Genomic DNA, 18,785 nt, shown 5'->3' with positions numbered 1-18,785 from the left:
GACCACCTACATCATCATCTAACAACCAATTAATTTGAATATAACACTGTTCTGCCAATCACATTGTGTTTAATGGGGCAGCCCTGAGGAGGGTATAAAATCCCTCACAACACAAGACGTGGGGCCACTCCCTCCTCATATACAGAGTGACCCTAGCATGTTAGAATTTTTAATAAAGTTCCTCATTAGTTTTGCAGCAATTCCATCTCTACGTGGTTCACTTAGGAGTCCTGGGTAATCAGGAGCCCCCAGTAAGTTAAGACTGTTCGGTTTTAACGCTAGTTTTATTTAGATAATGATAAAACAGTCCTGACTACAGAGAGAGAGAGAGAGAGAGAGAGAGAGAGAGAGAGAGAGAGAGAGAGAGAGAAAGTCTTAAGTAAGTCAGGAAAAAGTAAAATGACAAACTGCTAAACTGAGATTTCCTGATTTCAATTGATTAAGAGAAAAACTGTTAGCATCATACATGTTGCAGGAAATTTTGAAGGTTTTTCAGAATGCTATTATTTTACAAGATGTTTTCCGTTCAAGTGTCTAAATTATAACTAAATAATTCAATAGTCCTATAAATATAATTAAATCATGTAATCATTCTTAGCATACAATTTTAATTGGTTTTGCTGATTGGTTGGTTGAGTGAGTCTTTTTGGTTTTTGGTTTGTTTGTTTTTGGTTTGATTTTGTTGATTGAGTTCGTTTTGCAAAGAAAAAAATATCCATTTCAGTGAGCTAATCTGTAAGCTAAGCATTCCTCTCTGTCTCAACATTTGAAACAAATCCCCAGTGGGCTCCCTGAGTTAAATTAGCAGAAGAAGAATATTTCACAGCTCATTAGTGCTTCAAATCAGGGCAACTAGCAGTGTGGAGAAAGAAGCAACAGGGTCTGAGCCATTGTGTTAGCTCTACATGAGCCTCCACGCCTCCACCACAAGGTATAAACAGCATCTTTGACCCCAAACAAAGAAACAAGGGAAGGAACAAAGAAAGAAAGGAGGGAGGGAGGAGAAGAAGGGAGAAAGGGACAAAGGGAGGGAAGAATTTAGCTTCACATAATAACTCAACACCTGTCTTGTTTTTTTTTCATTAGAAGACTAAATACCATATAAAAATGGTATTTAAGCTAGTTAAATAAAGACTGTGTACTATAATCACTTTAAAGAGTACTTAGCACTCTCTGCAGCTCTCAGTTGCAACAACTGCCGCCACCATCATCAACAATAGAAAAAAAAAAATGTCACTGAAATCATTCCCTGGAAGGGGCTATACAAGGTCTAGCCTGTCCTAAGTTTGGTTTCCAGTTAGGATTGCACCACAGCTTACCCTGGAGAACCAATGAATTTATTGTGCTTAATTCCAGAGCATGGGTAAGGTTACTAACCAGAGCATGGGTGACCCCTACGCAGCCCCTCTGGCGTCTTCACTTAGTGTGAAGAGGGCTTGCACACTGCTACATAGACAGAGTCCCTGCTGTTACTCCTTTCCAACTCTGCCCTTCCCTGAGACCCCAGAGACTTAAGGAAGAATTGCATAAAACTCGCTGGGAAGAGTAGCTGGATGGCCAGGGAGAGTCCAGTCACTCTCCTCAGCTCTTCCCTTTAAGACTGAAAATCAACAGTCAATAGATAGAAGGGGAAGATATATTTTGCAGGCAGACAGAGTTGCTCTTACAAGGGTGCCAATTGTTCTTCTTGGAGGGTAGTGTACACGTAGTAATTCCAAGTAAATCAATTCTGGAGTATCCAACTAAATAAATGGGTATAAAAACAACATAAATAAGCTAGACACTATTTACACGGGAGTGGGCAGGTTGGGGGTGGACGGTGGCGGGGGCACAGTCAGGATACTAAATGTTCCTTACGTCCATGATCCAACTTGTTTAACCACTGAAAATTGATCATGGGGCACACACCAGACTATAGTACAATAATCAATACCCATGACAGTTCACATAATTAAAGGTTGCTGGTGGACAAAATTGGACAGCTACATAAGACTCAGCCTCGGAACCCAAAAGGCCAAGAAGTGGAAGTTACTGTTCACAGTGAGACAAATGTTCATCGGGAGCATTTCAGCTGGTTGGCTGAAACTAGAAGTTGAGTGTCATATCAGAAGGCATGGCATAGACACACTGAGAAGGATGACACAACGGGAATTGTGGGAGTCCTGAGAATAAAGAGAAATATTAAACAGGGATTGGAGAAAACAGATAAAGTTAAAAGGGCCTGAAACAGCATGGCCTGTGCTGGGCTCTAGAAGAAGCCAAATGCAAGAATGAGAGGACACACTTGGGAAAGGGTGAAAACAGACGGGCAAATGAAAGCGGACCCCGTGACTGCAGCACTGCAGCTCCTGGATTTGGTACGAAGAAAAGAAAAAAAAGGAGAACATTGACAGAGCAACTGAGGTGAACGTGAAAAGACCAGAGGCAGCACATGAGTCCACAAGTCACTTCTACCAGAGAGAGGCCCATGCCAGACACAGCACTAGATGTATCCAGTGGTGTAATTTACCAATCAGCACCTAGAATTTCCCACAGACACTTTCTCAGCAGCCTCATTTCTCATTTAGCAAATGTACGCCAGATGTTTCTCTCTACTGAACAGCTTTAACCACAAGGTCAGAGTCATGAAAGAAGTGGGAGTGGGCCTCCATTGAAAGGCGATACACCCAAGAGATGGATAAACAAGCTTTTACATCAGGTAACAAAGGAATTATAGAGAGCCCCCAAACTGTTCTGGTTTACCAATAAAAGCCAGGGACTGCTCTCTGATAAAGTTGACAGAAAGCTTGGAGACTCAAGACCGTAACCTACGGATATCTGAAATGAGAGTTGTTCCAGCCGAAGAAAGTGCTTCAGCTCCCGGAGGGATTCTGCCACGAGCACTAAAAGAAAGACAAAGTCAAGTTGAGACTACTGGACAGAACATCATAGGGCAGAGGACACTTTTGCAAACCCGTATTTCTTCTTTAAATGCAGGAAGAAAAGTGTGTTGCTGCGCTTTGAGAACCCAAGTGAAAAAATTCCATCCCCACAGTTAGAAAATAGAGTCACTGACTTGCTTTGGGGTTTCAGGTAGGCTGAGTACCACTTTTGGTGACTTCCAATAGGAATTAATGACATCACTATAACATGGCAGACCAACCTATACACATGAGAACGTGGTAACTGTCTCTTTATAGTCCTGTAAGAGAGCTTATTGTAGCTGTCCAACGGCCATGGAAAACTGGGTACCTGAAAGGGAGGCTGAAAATTTAAAAGGAGGGGAGGGGGAGAGGGAGGAAGGAAGAAGGGAAGGCGAGAAAAGAATGAAGCCAAGACAAAAGTTTCTGATCAAGGCTCAAAGTTTAATATTTAGCCCTGTATTTATATAGGGAGAGCCCACAGACCCATCCTTGTTTCCGCAGGATTATGTTGCAAAGCAAGCTCAGTGGGCAGTCTGCTCCTGTAAGAAATTTCAGATGCAGCAAGGCGGAAGACTCCACCCTAGGTTGACTAGTTAGGTCAGCTAGGTTAGCAGAAGAAGGCCAACTTGGCAAACACTTAAGGTCTGTTTAGCCTGTTCAAGGCTGGTGGACAGGCACAATTCCCCCTTTTTTGTTTTTTAAAAGATGAGCCGGATGGGGCTCAAGATTCACTTGTTTTCCATAATCGCGTCTAGGGTACAGAGTGGCTAGGTGGCCGTGTCTGTCTTAGGTCAGCGTCTATATTGCTGCTTCTTACCTGTCATGGAGTACAAACCCAGCTTTTTGATGTTTGTCTCTGTCTTAGGTTGATAGGAACTCAAGAACTCTCTTTCCCATCTCTGGATACCAGCCTTCAAAAGCACACGCTTTCTCATTTAGACTAAAGCCACGAAGGACATGTGAATGCACACTCGATGCATTTCTTCATAGCAATAAATAACTGCCGTGGTGAATAGCTGAGTTTGCTGAAAGTTATCCTGTGTAAAGGCAACCAATCTGTCTAAGATACAAGATCCAAAAGTTAAAAGCAACAAGATTAAAGTTGTCCTCGGGAATGTCCCAGGTATTCAATTCAGCTGCTAATTGACAAGGATCAAACACAAAGTCTGGCCAGCAGGTATATGGGGGTTGGCTTTGAGAATTGATAGAAAACACTTACTCCCCAGTAGGAGTGGAGACTACACTCCAGGCTGATAGGGATTTTGAGCCATCTTCATCATTGGTATCATAATCATTAGAAGGCTCAGGATCTGTGTCCACTTGATGAACACACTCTTTCAGGCAGCCATTGGGCTCCATTTTCTTTTTGTGAAAAAAAAAACAGAAACAGAACCTTGCCCCCATATTAAATACCTGATCAGGATCATGTCATAGGCAGTAAGTGGGTCCTTCCATTCCACCTAAGCGTAAGGATGACTACTTGTAGCATACCATAGACACTCAGCAGAGAGTTCCTTGGCATTCAAATTTTAAAAATTTAAAATAAAAAGCATTATTTAAATAATGTGGTGTACGAGGATATAATTCCCCCTTTTTTGAGCTTTATGAAGATATTGTTTTAAAGTTCCACAATACCTTGTCCTTTAGGATAAGAAATCCCAGGAATATGGGTAATATTAAATTGTCTACAAAACATCTCAAATGCTTGGCTGTAATAGCCAGTTCTGTTATCTGTTTGAATCTGATTTGGAACACCAACCAGAAAAGACAATGGAGGCAATGACTAATTACATTTTTAGTTGCTTCTCCCGTTAAATCAGCTGCAACTAGAAAACCTGAAAAGGTAACAATAGTCTCATGTGCATATTTTAATTTTCTAAAATCAGAAATATGAGTACCATCCATTTGCAAAAATTGATTAGGTTTAAATCCTTGAGGATTAATACCATTATGTGGTACAGGTAGAAACTGAGGACATCCAGGGCAGGCCTTTAGCATAAATGTAGGCCAGGGCTACCACAACTGCCCAGAACTATCACTACTGCCCAGGACTGTCACTACTGCCCAGGACTATCACTACTGTCCAGGACTGTCACTACTGCCCAGCATTATCACTACTGCCCAGGACTATCACTACTGCCCAGGACTACCACTACTGCCCAGGACTATCACTACTGCCCAGGATTATCACTACAGCCCAGGACTATCACTACTGCCCAGGACTATCACTACTGCCCAGGACTATCACTACAGCCCAGCACTATCACTAGTGCCCAGGATTCCGCCAGTGCTCAGGACTGTCTCTCTCATAGCCATGGTTGCCACAGAGATTTTATTACCTTACTGCCTAGAACTGGCAAGAGAATTTTGAAGGGAGAAACAATTGTTCACAACTGAGCTCACAATTGAGGTCTTTGAATGGAGGAGACTTTTGCTTGGAAAACATTTGTCCGAGGATTCTAAAAGTCAAGGTTTCTTTCTTATGACCCAGTGTTATCAGAAAAGGAAAATGCTTTCTACTTTTCAATCACGAAACATTCTTTCAAGCATCCAAATTCTTCTTTAGGTTGCTTTTTATATTTGTAAATACCTCTTCCTCATTCTTCAAGGCTAGTTATTCAAATAAGACAGTTGAATGCGATTACAACCTGTTGCTTACCTTCTTTTCCTTTGGTAAAAGCCCAGTTAATTACCCCAGGAGAGTAGAGATTTTAGCACAACAAAGTGGAGGTTGAATCAAGAACCTTCTAGAAGAACCAATGTCAGCCAGCAAGAAGGATGCTGGTTAAGACAGCTGCGTCCCATGTTTCTGCTGAGTTCCTCTAGTGTGGAAACTAGATTCCTTCCGTAAGAATGAGAAAGGAGAGGTATCCTCAAGTCCTCATAGTACCAAAAGCCTGAGGAACTTTGCACACTTCAGAGTGTGCACCGTGCACTTGGCATTCAACACCCACTGGGCCATTTCTCCCAGCCACCAATTTATCATGGCCCTTCCAGAAGGGGTCTCCTAGGCTTACTTCCCAAACTCTCTGCAAACTTCATGTTAATCATTTCATGCATTTTCAGGGCTGATATCAATGATTTAGTTGGTTTCAAGCCTCCTCAAACCGGCTTTTTCAGAGTTTTTCAGAGTTGTGTAGGAAATTGTTCTTAGACTAGAAAGATGACAGAATAATTAATTCACTGAACCAGTCCAATGTCTGTGAGCTCATACTGAGCTTGGCACTTAGAGCACACTGTTCCTTTAGAATTTCCTGATTGACAAGCAGAAACCCCGTGAGTCTGAACATTCTGTATCAACAACTTACAGGAATGTAACTGAGCTTTGATGTTTAAAAGCCCAGAGAACCTGTGGGATTAAATGCTGATGGAGCATAGGCCAGCTCAGTGCTTGATACTAGTGCTCAAGTCCACCCAACAGCCCACCAGATTTGGTAAGACCTTAGTCTCTTGTGGGAAGCATTGTCTTTAGAAGCTTTGTTATCTGATGCAGAGAATGTAAAGGAACAAGGACTTCCACATCAGTACAAACGCCTATACGCACTTATTTTATCTTTCCATACTCACTTGTTATATGCATTGCTTATGTTCAGGTATGTTCATTGTATGTGTGGCTGGTGTGGGCAGAGACCCGAAGAGGACTTCAGAGTCCCTGGAACTGAAGTTGCAGATGGTTGTGAGCCTCCACATGAGTGCTGGGAACGAGTGCTCTTATCTAATGAACCATCTCCGCAGACCCATCATGTCTTGATTTACAGAAGATCTTTCCATCTTTGGGGATTCTTGTTAAATTCAAAGTACATTCTGAAAGTGTCGTAAGGTTTGCTCCTGTGGAATATACCTCTGTGCGCAGGTCTTTTAGGTCATTTCTGAATAATACAATAATCAGAACTGGCGTTTTCTTATTCGGTGGGAAACGTACACAGTGCTACTTTCACTAACTCAGTCACCGTTGTATTGTTAGAGTAAGGAGCTGAGGTTTTAGGAAGTTGAGCCTTTTGCCCAAAGTCAAACTAGTGAATGACAGAACCAGTTTGTTGTTGTTTGCTTGTTTGTTTGTTCAGTTGGTTGGTTGTTTGGGGGAGTGTAGTTTTTTTTAAGTGGAGAGAATTGGAAATAATTCATGCTATTTTTAATATTTAGAAACTGTTACTTATCTGGAATTAGTCAGAAAGACCAATCACTAATGTCTTAACCTTATCCTCAAAAGGGCTCTGGAATATGCAATAAGCTTTGAATTAGTGACCAACAGATGAAACTATTTCTCCCTAGGCAGCAAATTCCTCACTGTAAACAACCCCTTCAGGGCTTAAGTTCTTAGTTTCTGCCCAAAGATGTTTCATAATAGATGTAGGAGTGTGTGTGTGTGTGTGTGTGTGTGTGTGTGTGTGTGTGTGTCAATAGTGAAAATACTTTAGTGTCAATTAATTAGGACTTGTTTTTTACCCTTAAGTATGATTCTAACAAAATTGTTGACTGTATAACAAGAAAATCACAGTCTTTAAAAACAGGTATCCTCCTTTCAGATGTCAGTTCCTTCCACTGGATTCCACATGTGTGTGACCTGTTTAAAAATTTTCTTTACTTGTTTGAGATCATATCATTTTAACCTTCCCTTTCCTCCTTTCAAATCCTGTAGGGCAACCCTCACCCCCTTGCGACTTTCAAGTTTTTGGCCTCTTTTTCTAATTGATAGAGGTAGTGGTAATGGTCATGGTGGTGGTGGTGGTGGTGTATGCATGTGTGTGGTGTGTGTGTTCCTAAATATTAAATACAACCTTCTCAATTTGTATAATGTTACTCATGTATGATTTCAGGCACGACCATTTGGTATTGGATAACCCTGAGGAAGACTACATCTTCCACTTAGCACCATAGTGGCCTATAGTTCTTTGTCTAGGATGAAGTCTCTCAAGCTTCTCTTCCATGTCAACATGACTGTTGGTGTTTTTCTTCTTCAGGTCTTGTTTAGTCAACCTTATTGGTAAGACACACACCCACTAAAGAAACATTTGGATGTTTTAAATGATAACAATAATACACTACAATTGCATTTTCAAAAAAGAAACTTAAATCCAAAAATCCATGATAAAAACACTAATGAAGTATTTAATCCTAAGAAATTTCAGTGAAGTTTTGGGGATTAAAAAAAAAAAAAAACTAAGAAAACCCGGTTTCAGGATTCCAGAAAAGCACACAAAACCTTAGGTTCTTAGGGAGTTAGTAAGAGAAAATGGACTGAAATATACATTGTGTATAGTTCCTTTAAAAATGTATGGGAGATCAAAATTAGTACCTTTCTTCTTTTTGTTAAAAAGGAAAAATGTAGTCGGTGAAGACAAGACACTTAGCAACCTCACATGGTGTTGTAGAATGATTTTTGCTACAGTCATGGGCCTAGCTCTCAGGATGGAGTGCTGTGAGAGAAAACATTTGTAATCTCCTACTGCCATCTTATGTACTGTCTTGTCACTGCACAGGACATGAGAAACACCAGGAGCATCTTCTAGAAACTGTCTATCAAATTCGCACTCCTCACATAAAATTAAATATCTATTACTTTGTCATATAAAAAAGTAAATGTTTATAGTACCATTCTCCACTCTAATTACATTTAGATTTAAAAAAAAAACCACTGAGCAATTTATTTACAATTCCTTCCCTACTGATTTCTTGAACGTTTTTATGCTGATCACAATACTGTAAGTTTACATCTGATATACTGTAATGTAAAATTCTGAGTAAAACTGAATATTAACCAGATGCATGAATCACACAAAGTCCAAAACTTTTAAGGGTATAATAAACCAGAAACAAAGCACAGCTCTAATTTTTTTTTTTTTAAGTATCAGGATGTCAAACATAAAAACCAACAAATTTATGGAGACAGTTTTAATGTGTCAACTATACCAATGCCCACAGTTTATTTTAAAATCACAGTGCAAATGCAAGCCTAATTTTTCTATAAAGTCTAAGAACTCTTGTTAAATGCATGTCTCTAAAAATTACTCTTCAAATATCCTCATCCAATTTGGAAATCTATGAAGTAGAGTCTTCCTACTTTCATTATTTTTCCAAATAAGAACATCCTAACTATTAGATATATATATGAATTAGGAGTGCTCATACACACACACACACACACACAGAGAGAGAGAGAGAGAGAGAGAGAGAGAGAGAGAGAGAGAGAGAGAGAGATGCCAAGTAACCATAAATAAGAATAACTCATAGAAAAAGAGTTTGTCTCTACAAACAGAACTCTGTTTCTTCTGCTAGTTTTGCTGATATCAGCTCTGCACTCCACCTCCCTACACTGGCTTTTGCCTTCATGCCTGTCACCTCGCTCTCACAAAACAGTTGCTGTAGTTCTAGATATTAAGTCAGTGTCAAAGTTAAGGAAAGTGACACAGGACAGACAGCACCAGATGCTTCCATCCCTTACTGCCGTTAGTCTTGCTGGTGAGAATTATATCGCCATTTCTAGATGCAAGAGGATCGGAAAAACTGATTACTCTGTTAGTCAGCATGAATCAAATTAGAAAAATGTAAGAAAAGAATGGAGAGTAAAAAGAACCATTGTCTATCAAGGGCAGATAATAATTTTGATCTTTAATGATTTTAGATTCAGATACTAGACTAAACAGAAGTTAAAATCTTCCCTTTCCTTCCAAACATATAATAATAATGGGCAACATGTCTGAGAAAATGCATAGCACAACAAGCAGACATGTGTAAGAGAAACCTTCAAATCCAATACCATAGACAAAATGAAAGAAACTGAAGAAAATTGTCTAAAATTAACTCTGTACCATATTATAAATGACAAAGCACATACCCAAGGGGGCACTTCCTAACACAAAGTACCTAGAACATAAATGCTAAAAAAGGCTAAGCCACTGCCCAAAAGATTATGTGTGTGTGGGCACACACATAAAAGATATTATATTATATTATATTATATTATATTATATTATATTATATTATATTATATATATACATATATATATATATATATATATATATATATATATATATATATATATATATATATAAATTCCTCTCCATATACATATATGTATATGGAGAGGAAAAAGGCTCACAGTCATTTGTAAGAACAAAACAATATAAAAGCTAGTTTATCCAAGCCAAAATTGTGTTTTTCTGTGGCCCCGAAATTCTCCAAAATATCTTTGCAGTCAACTACGTAAGAACACCAATGAAAAAAGCATCTTAAGTAAGTGCAGAATTTTGAAAGTTCTGGGGATAGTATAGAATTACAAATTTTCAGAATATTGACAACCTTTCTACACTTAGTCAGTTTATCAGTGAAGTTAGTCATGCTAATTTAAAAGAATTTTAGAAAAATTTCAAAAAATCTAATGGACTTTAAATTTTTTCTAGTAGATTAAATGCTAAGATTATATGCAGAGGTTAAAATATTCCTGCTTCATTTCTCATAGAAGATACATGAGTGCTTGTGTTCAAGCTTGTTCACTTATTCAAGGTATTTTAGGAGAAATTAAAACTACTTTTGTCACTGAGGTAAAAGGGCCAGTGAGAAGATTACTCATACACAAAAGAAAGGAGAGAGGTGATTGGAGAAGGGATGGAGAGAAGAAGGTTTATGGGACATATGGGGAGGGGGGATCCGGGAAAGGGGAAATCATTTGGAATGTAAACAAAGATTATAGAAAATAAAAATATTAAAAAAAGAAAGAGTCTATAAAGTCTAAGACAGCAAACCCTAAAATAATCTATCTAATCAGGAACTAACTCCCTTTCTAGACATCTACTAAAGAAAGAATAATTCCTAATAAGGTTATAAATGGTTTTCATGTTTGTCTTTGATTCTTTACTAAGATGTCTATGTATTATCTTCTGTGATCAAAAAAAAAAAAAAAAAAAATCCTCAAGCTGGGCGGTGGTGGCTCATGCCTTTAATCCCAGCACTTGGGAGGCAGAGGCAGGTGGATTTCTGAGTTCGAGGCCAACCTGGTCTACAGAGTGAGTTCCAGGACAGCCAAGGGCTACACAAAGAAACCCTGTCTTGGAAAAAAAAAATCCTCAAAACTAACAACACAACTTCCACAGCTCAGGTCATCAGCCTGAAGGAGGGCGCTGAGCTGACGCAGGAGATGTTCTAGATAGACTTCATTCTCTAGGAAAAACCCTCCCAGAGTTATTTTTTATTTAGTAATTTCTGATAGATGACTAATTATTCACCCAGAATAATGGAATACCGGTATACTCGCTCAGTTCTCCAACATCTAAATGATAAGTAATTCTATTATTTTTAACTGTGATAATAACTTCTTTAGTAATACTTGTCTAGGAAAGGTGAAAAAATTCTCCTGTGCAAATAATAATTCAAAAGAAATATTAGTAAAGAAAAGTATTTTACTGGTCATTTCAGAAAAATATTTTAAAAAGGAAATTGAAAGTAACAGCAATTATGGAGCTTATTTCCCAGTTCTTAAAATAATCTCCATTATATAGAAAAATGTGTTACAATAAATGCATAGGAACAATTATGAACAATGGCCATATTCTGTTTATTTGTAAAACAGAGCTACAAAGCTGATCATTACATTGCAAAGGAATATATAAAGTAATTCTTCTACAAACAGCAAGTCACATTGAAGACTGTACAAAATTCAATCACAATAATCTATGACCATTCTTGATATGACCATGTCACATACATAATAGTAAATACATGTAACATCAATTGCCGGCCTTGTTTCCTGAGGTACAAGTGCCTAACTAAACTACTGTCACTCAGCTTTTAAGTACAAAGTGAATCCAAGTCATGCAAGGCTGACCCTGTTTACCTGGAGCTAATGGAATTGCATGCTACATAACCTGAGTGATTCTTCGAACTCTGTTTTATACGTTTGGCTTGAGCCAAACTAAATTCAGGAGACGAGGCTGGGGAAATTCTGCATCAACACCACCCTGTTCATAGTGCTCATATTGTGTTCATAGTGTTCATATTTATTTTCAAAAAATAAATAATATTGGAAGGCTAACATTAGTTGGAATAAAATGGTAAAACAGATGTGTGAAGTAATGGCTCTCAACCTTCACTACAAATGCAAGTCTCCTAAGATTCACTTTTAAAAGCATCAGGCATGCAGTGGTTAAGAGCATTGGCTGTTCTTGCAGAGGACCCAGTTGTGATGTTCAGGACCCTCATGGTGGCTCCCAGCCATCTACAAATACAATTCCAAGTGATCCAAGGTCCTCTTCTGGCCTCATGGAGCACTGCACATACATGGTACACAGACACACAAGCAGGCAAAACACTCCCACACAAAATATACAAATAAATCCTTTAAATTTTTTTAGCCGGGCGCGGTGGTACATGCCTTTAATCCCAGCACTTGGAAGGCAGAGGCAGGCAGATTTCTGAGTTCAAGGCCAGCCTGGTCTACAGAATGAGTTCCAGGATAGCCAGAGCTATACAGAGAAACCCTGTCTCAAAAATAAATAAATAAATAATGCCACGGACAGTCCCAGCCTGACCACCAGGTTCTCCCGGCATCACTCAGGCCCTACTTGTTACTAGATATGGCTGGCATATCCTACCGGCTACCCAGAACTCTCCCGTCCAGTGCCTGGCTGTCCTTCCCTTAAAGGTTCTTCCCTATATAATGTAGCCATTTTAGTTACTCAACCCTTTTTTACCTTTGTCCTCCTGGCTGCTGCACCTGATTTTCCTCTCTACCTCTCGCTTTCCTTCTCTGTCTCCTCACAGGCTCAGGACCTGATGACTCTGGATTCTCCCAGATGTCTCTACCTCTGGCAATGCTCTCCCTTTTATCCACAAGACCTAGGGGCAGTCATGTCCTTTCCATTCCCTTTTGATTTATTTTTTTCATTCAGTTTTCTTTTTTTATAAGACATGCTGAATAATCCATTTTCTTTTTTTTAATTTTTATTTATTTTTTTATTTACATTTCAAATGATTTCCCCTTTTCTGGTACTCCCCGAAAGTCACATAAGCCCTCTTCCCTCCCCCTGTTCTCCCACCCACCCCTTCCCACTTCCCTGTTCTGGTTTTGCCCTATACTGCTTCACTGAGTCTTTCCAGAACCAGGAGCCACTCTTCCGTTCTTCTTGTACCTCATTTGATGTGTGGATTATGTTTTGGGTATTCCAGGTTTCCAGGCTAATATCTACTTATTAGTGAGTGGATACCATGATTGATCTTTTGAGTCTGGGTTATCTCACTTAGTATGATGTTCTCCAGCTCCGTCCATTTGTCTAAGAATTTCATGAATTCATTGTTTCTAACGGCTGAATAGTACTCCATTGTGTATATATACCACATTTTTTGCAAAGGGATACAAATTGGAAAGGAAGAAGTCAAATTATCATTATTTGCAGATGATATGATAGTCTACCTAAGTGACCCAAAAAACTCCACTAGAGAACTCCTATAGCTGATAAACAACTTCAGCAAAGTGGCAGGTTATAAAATCAACTCAAGCAAATCAGTAGCTTTCCTATACTCAAAGGATAAGAAGGCTGAGAAAGAAATTAGGGAAATGACCCCCTTCACAATAGGCACAAACAGTATAAAGTACCTTGGGGTGACTCTTACCAAACATGTGAAAGATCTGTATGACAAGAACTTCAAGACTCTGAAGAAGGAAATGTAAGAAGACCTCAAAAACTGGAAAAACCTCCCATGCTCATGGATTGGCAGGATTAATACAGTTAAAATGGCCATTTTGCCAAAAGCAATATACAAATTCAATGCAATACCCATCAAAATCCCAACTCAATTCTTCATAGAGTTAGAAAGAGCAATTCTCAAATTCATCTGGAATAACAAAAAACCCAGGATAACTAAAACTTCTCAACAACAAAAGAAATTCTGGGGGAATCAGTATCCCTGACCTCAAGCAATACTACCGAGCAATAGTGTTAAAAACTGCATGGTACTGGTACAGTGGCAGGCAGGCAGATCAATGGAACAGGATTGAAGATCCAGAAATGAACCCACACACCTATGGCCACTTGATCCTCGACAAAGGGACTGAAAACATCCAATGGAAAAAGATAGCCTTTTCAACAAATGGTGCTGGTTCAACTGGAGGTCAGCATGCAGAAGAATGCGAATTGATCCATCCTTGTCTCCTTGTACTAAGCTCAAATCCAAATGGATCAAGGACCTCCACATAAAGCCAGACACTCTGAAACTAATAGAAAAGAAACTGGGGAAGACCCTTGAGGACATCGGTATAGGGGGAAAGTTCCTGAACAGAACACCAATAGCTTATGCTCTAAGATCAAGAATTGACAAATGGGACCTCATAAAATTACAAAGTTTCTGTAAAGCAAAGGACACCATCAAAAGGACAAATCGGCAACCAACAAATTGGGAAAAGATCATCCCCAACCCTACATCAGATAGAGGGCTAATATCCAATATATACAAAGAACTCAAGAAGTTAGACCCCAGAAAACCAAATAACCCTATTAAAAATTGGGGTACAGAGTTAAACAAAGAATTCTCACCTGAAGAACTTCGGATGGCGGAGAAACAGCTTTAAAAAGGCTCTACTTCATTAGTCATCAGGGAAATGCAAATCAAAACAACCCTGAGATTTCACCTTACACCAGTCAGAATGGCTAAGATTAAAAATTCAGGAGACAGCAGGTATTGGCAAGGATGTGGAGAAAGAGGAACACTCCTCCACTGCTGGTGGGGTTGCAAATTGGTACAACCTCTCTGGAAATCAGTCTGGTGGTTCCTCAGAAAACTGGGCACATCACTTCTGAAAGATCCTGCTATACCACTCCTGGGCATATACCCAGAGGATTCCCCAGCATGTAATAAGGATACATGCTCCACTATGTTCATAGCAGCCCTATTTATAATAGCCAGAAGCTGGAAAGAACCCAGGTATCCCTCAACAGAAGAATGGATGAAAAAAAATGTGGTATATAATAATCCATTTTCTAACTAGTAACCTATTATTTCTCTTCCAGGAATGACTGACTACTGTCTTTAGAGTAATTATACTATTCAAACGTTGTTTACAGTGGAAATGCAGTGTCTTTGAACTGAAGGGTTTTATGTTTTGTTTTAATGTACTGGAAAGTGTTTAGTTTCTGTGCTTTAATTGAAATGGGAACAGATGTACATTAAAGTGCACAATAATAGATTTTTATTAGATATTTGCTTTATTTACATTTTAAATGGTATCCCGTCCAAAAACCCCATCCCATCCCCCCACCCCCTGCTTACATTTCAAATGGTATCCCGTCCAAAACCCCCATCCCATCCCCCTCCCCCTGCTTACTAGCTCCCACCCCCACTTTCCTGACCTGGCATTCCCCTACACTGGGGCATCGAGCCTTCACAGGACCAAGGGCCTCTCCTCTCATTGATGTCTCAAATGGCCATCCTCTGCTACATATGTAGGTGGAGCCATGGGTCCCTCCATGTGTACTCTTTGGTTGGTGGTTTAGTCCCTGGGAGCTCTGGGGGTACTGAGAAATTAAATTTTCTTTGAAAATTGTGAACAACATCAATGACTTCTTCCTTAAGAAAAACAAGCTTTACTGCCTTTTAGACTTTGAGATCACTGTATTTCAAGCTTATGGATTCCCTGTGGATAGATGTTAAAGATGTCTGGGTTTCTCTAAGATAGTGGTTCTGAACTTTCCTAATGCTGTGACCCTGAGAAAGCTAGGCTAATTCCATGATAGGCTTCAAATTGGCAGTTAAGAACACTAGTCCTAAATCCCTGTTCCCAAGGACTGGACAATTCCAGGCAAGTCCAGACCTCAGAAGCTGCCCTGCCACCTGGCCTGCGACAAGGACAGTGGGTCCGGAGCAGTTTCCAGGCTTCCTCAGCTACTTCCTCAACAACAGTTTCCAGCCTCCCCAGAAAGTTTCCAGCCCCCATGCACTGCACCAGTAATGGAATGTGCATAAAGATGGACCCAACAGATTAACAGAGATCACCTACTGCAGAATCCCCTAATGTGCTTTAAATCAGGGCTACAAGGTCACTTGGTTGTCTATCTTGTTAATGGGAGACCCCCGCCTGCTGGGCTTCTGCAGAATAAAACAGTCTTTACATTTACATACTATGTGAATCTGGAGTATCATTCTTCAGTGAATCATGGACCCTTACAAACCTTTAATAAAGTTCCTTATGCTGTGGTGAGCCCCAACCATAAAGTTATTTTCATTGCTATATCATATCTAATATTTCCACTGTCATCAAACATCATGTAAATATCTGTGTTTTCTGATGGTCTTAGGCAACCCCTATGACAGAGTCATTCAATCCCCAAGAGGCTATGGCCCACAAATAGAGAGTCCTATGCTCTAAGGGGAATACTGGAGGTTTAGTTCAAGATGGTAGTGGCCAACAGCACCCAAGGGACCACAGAGCATCTACACAATTGGGAGGAAAGATGGTGAAGCAGAGCTGCACGTGGCGGTGTCAACCTAGCGACATGGTGGTGATAGGTATGGGAGCACTGTGGGAGCACAGCTGCAGATGACAGAGGAACAAGTTGTTGCTGAGTATGGCAGGTACACAAGTTGGACTTGGTGGGGTTTAGGGGGAAGGGGCGCAAGGGTAAGAGGATGAACCTGAGAGAAATGAAAATTGAGTATGGTTATTGTGTGAGATTCCTAAATAATCAATTAAAATATTATGGCGGAACAGAAGATATTTACTATAATTTTACAAATTCTCATAACATAATTAGATGGAAATGGATGCTCCCATCAGTGACTCCCAGAAGGAGTTTTCTATATGAAAAGTACCACAGAAATTGAAGTTGCAGAGTAGACTCAAGTCTCCCATGCTCTCTCCAGATGAGTGCTACCTTAATCAAAGACCACTCATTCCTGATGATGCACTTGCTAATGATGATTCATGTCTGATGACATAGTGGTACAGATTTCTGCTTTTTCTCCAAGTCTCTTCTATCAGAATAACAAGCAAAATAGTTTGGATGCATGTTCTTGATTCAATCACCTTGGTACTCTTACTTTGTTCAGAATGGTTGCTAGTGGCTGAGCCTTACCTCCGAGGAAGAAGCTGAACAGATAGAGACATGCATTATCCTCTGAAAAACTCATAAATCTTGGAGGCATATCTACTTATATTTATTACATAGCTCTGTCACTAAGAACCAATCTGCCTTCTTTTTTAAAATTACTTTCATCTGTTTTTCTGCATTCTGGATTTATCTCTTGAAAAAATGAGGTCTTTAAAGAGATCTTTCTATATGTTTAAATTTTCATTTCTTTAATCATGAATTGTTTAAACTGTTTCTTTTTTCATCTTAGTGTTGCAAGCCACTAATATCTCTGCACTTTGGGTAAGAAATGGAACGTGCTCTTCCCCAGTCTCATGTATTTGCTGAAATCCTAGGCCTAATGTGACTGTGTTTGGAGACAGAACCTTTAAGGGGGTAAATTAAGGTTAATTGAAGTCCTAAGAGTGGGTCTCTAATCCATCTAACAGGATTGGTCTTGTAAGAAAAGGAAGGACAGCAAGGACAGGGCAGGCACAGGCCCTGTGAAGGCAGCTGTTGCAGACCAGATATATCTTAGGAGAAGCCACACCTACTGCTGCATGAGCTTGAACTTACAACCTCTGGCACTCTGAGAATAGGCAGTTGCACTAGTTGTCAGTGCAGCCCAAGCCCATTAACAGTTCATCTCTGTGTTCCCTGTCTATTTGGGAGGGGACATGGAAGCACTATTAAGTGTCTAGACACTTCCCATAAATTTTAAAGATTTATTTATTTTATGTATATGAGTACAACATTGTTCTCAGACACACCGGAAGAGGGCATCAGATCCCAGTACAGATGGTTGTGAGCCACCATGTGGTTGCTGGGATTTGAACTCAGGACCTCTGGAAGAGCAGTCAGTGCTCTTAACTGCTGAGCCATTTCTCCAGCCCCGACACTGACCCCTTTATACATAATATTGTAAATCCTCATTTCCCCTCCTCTTTGCTTGTTGGTTTTGGTTTACATACTTCCAGTTTTGATTTTGGGTTTTTTTTTTGGTGTACATATTTTTTCCAGTTTTTTCCTTTATGGTTGCTTGGTGGCACACACTTTTAATCCCAGCACTTGGGAGGCAGAGGCAGGCGGATATCTGAGTTGGAGGCCAGCCTGGTCTACAGAGTGAGTTCCAGGACAGCCAGGGCTGCGCAGAGAAACCCTGTCTCAAAAAAAAAAACAAAACAAAACAAACAAACAAACAAACAAACAAAACCAAAAAATATGCTTAAGAAAAAAAGACTTTCATTCCTCAGAATTACATTTAGATACTTTTTTCATTTTTCTTTGAATTTTATTCTCAGTGTAAAATATAATATACAGATCAATTTCTTCAATACAGCAAGCTAATTATACCACTTATTTCCACCTTTTTGAAATTTTTATAGTACTCTAAATACACTTAAAACTTTTTATTATTTGTTTTCTTTTTTCCTGTGACATCTTTTATTCAGCAATCCATTTTGGAAACTATATATCCTACTACAGTAAAACAGTTTTCACCAACAGGCAGTTGTCTGGAGCTGGACAACCTGCTATCCTGTCCTAGATCCCAGTGATAGTAGATCTTGTCTCCCCAAACAGACTTGACATAGTGAGACAACTCAGCTGATAAATGGACTTGACTCCAAGCCTGAGGACCTCAGTTCAATCCCTGGGATCCACCAAAAAGAAAAAAGAAATTCCCCCAATTTTAAAAGATTTAGTTGCTCAGAGTTTAAAATATGCATATATGCCTGTATGCATATATGGGGGAAAGTTCTTAAAATATACTTTTTTTCTTCTTATCTGACAATAAGTTTCAAACTAAACAATTATGTTAACCTAATA

The sequence above is a fragment of the Apodemus sylvaticus genome, chromosome 7 (assembly GCF_947179515.1).
Source record: "Apodemus sylvaticus chromosome 7, mApoSyl1.1, whole genome shotgun sequence".
Lineage (NCBI taxonomy): Eukaryota > Metazoa > Chordata > Mammalia > Rodentia > Muridae > Apodemus > Apodemus sylvaticus.
This window is presented reverse-complemented; position numbering follows the sequence as displayed.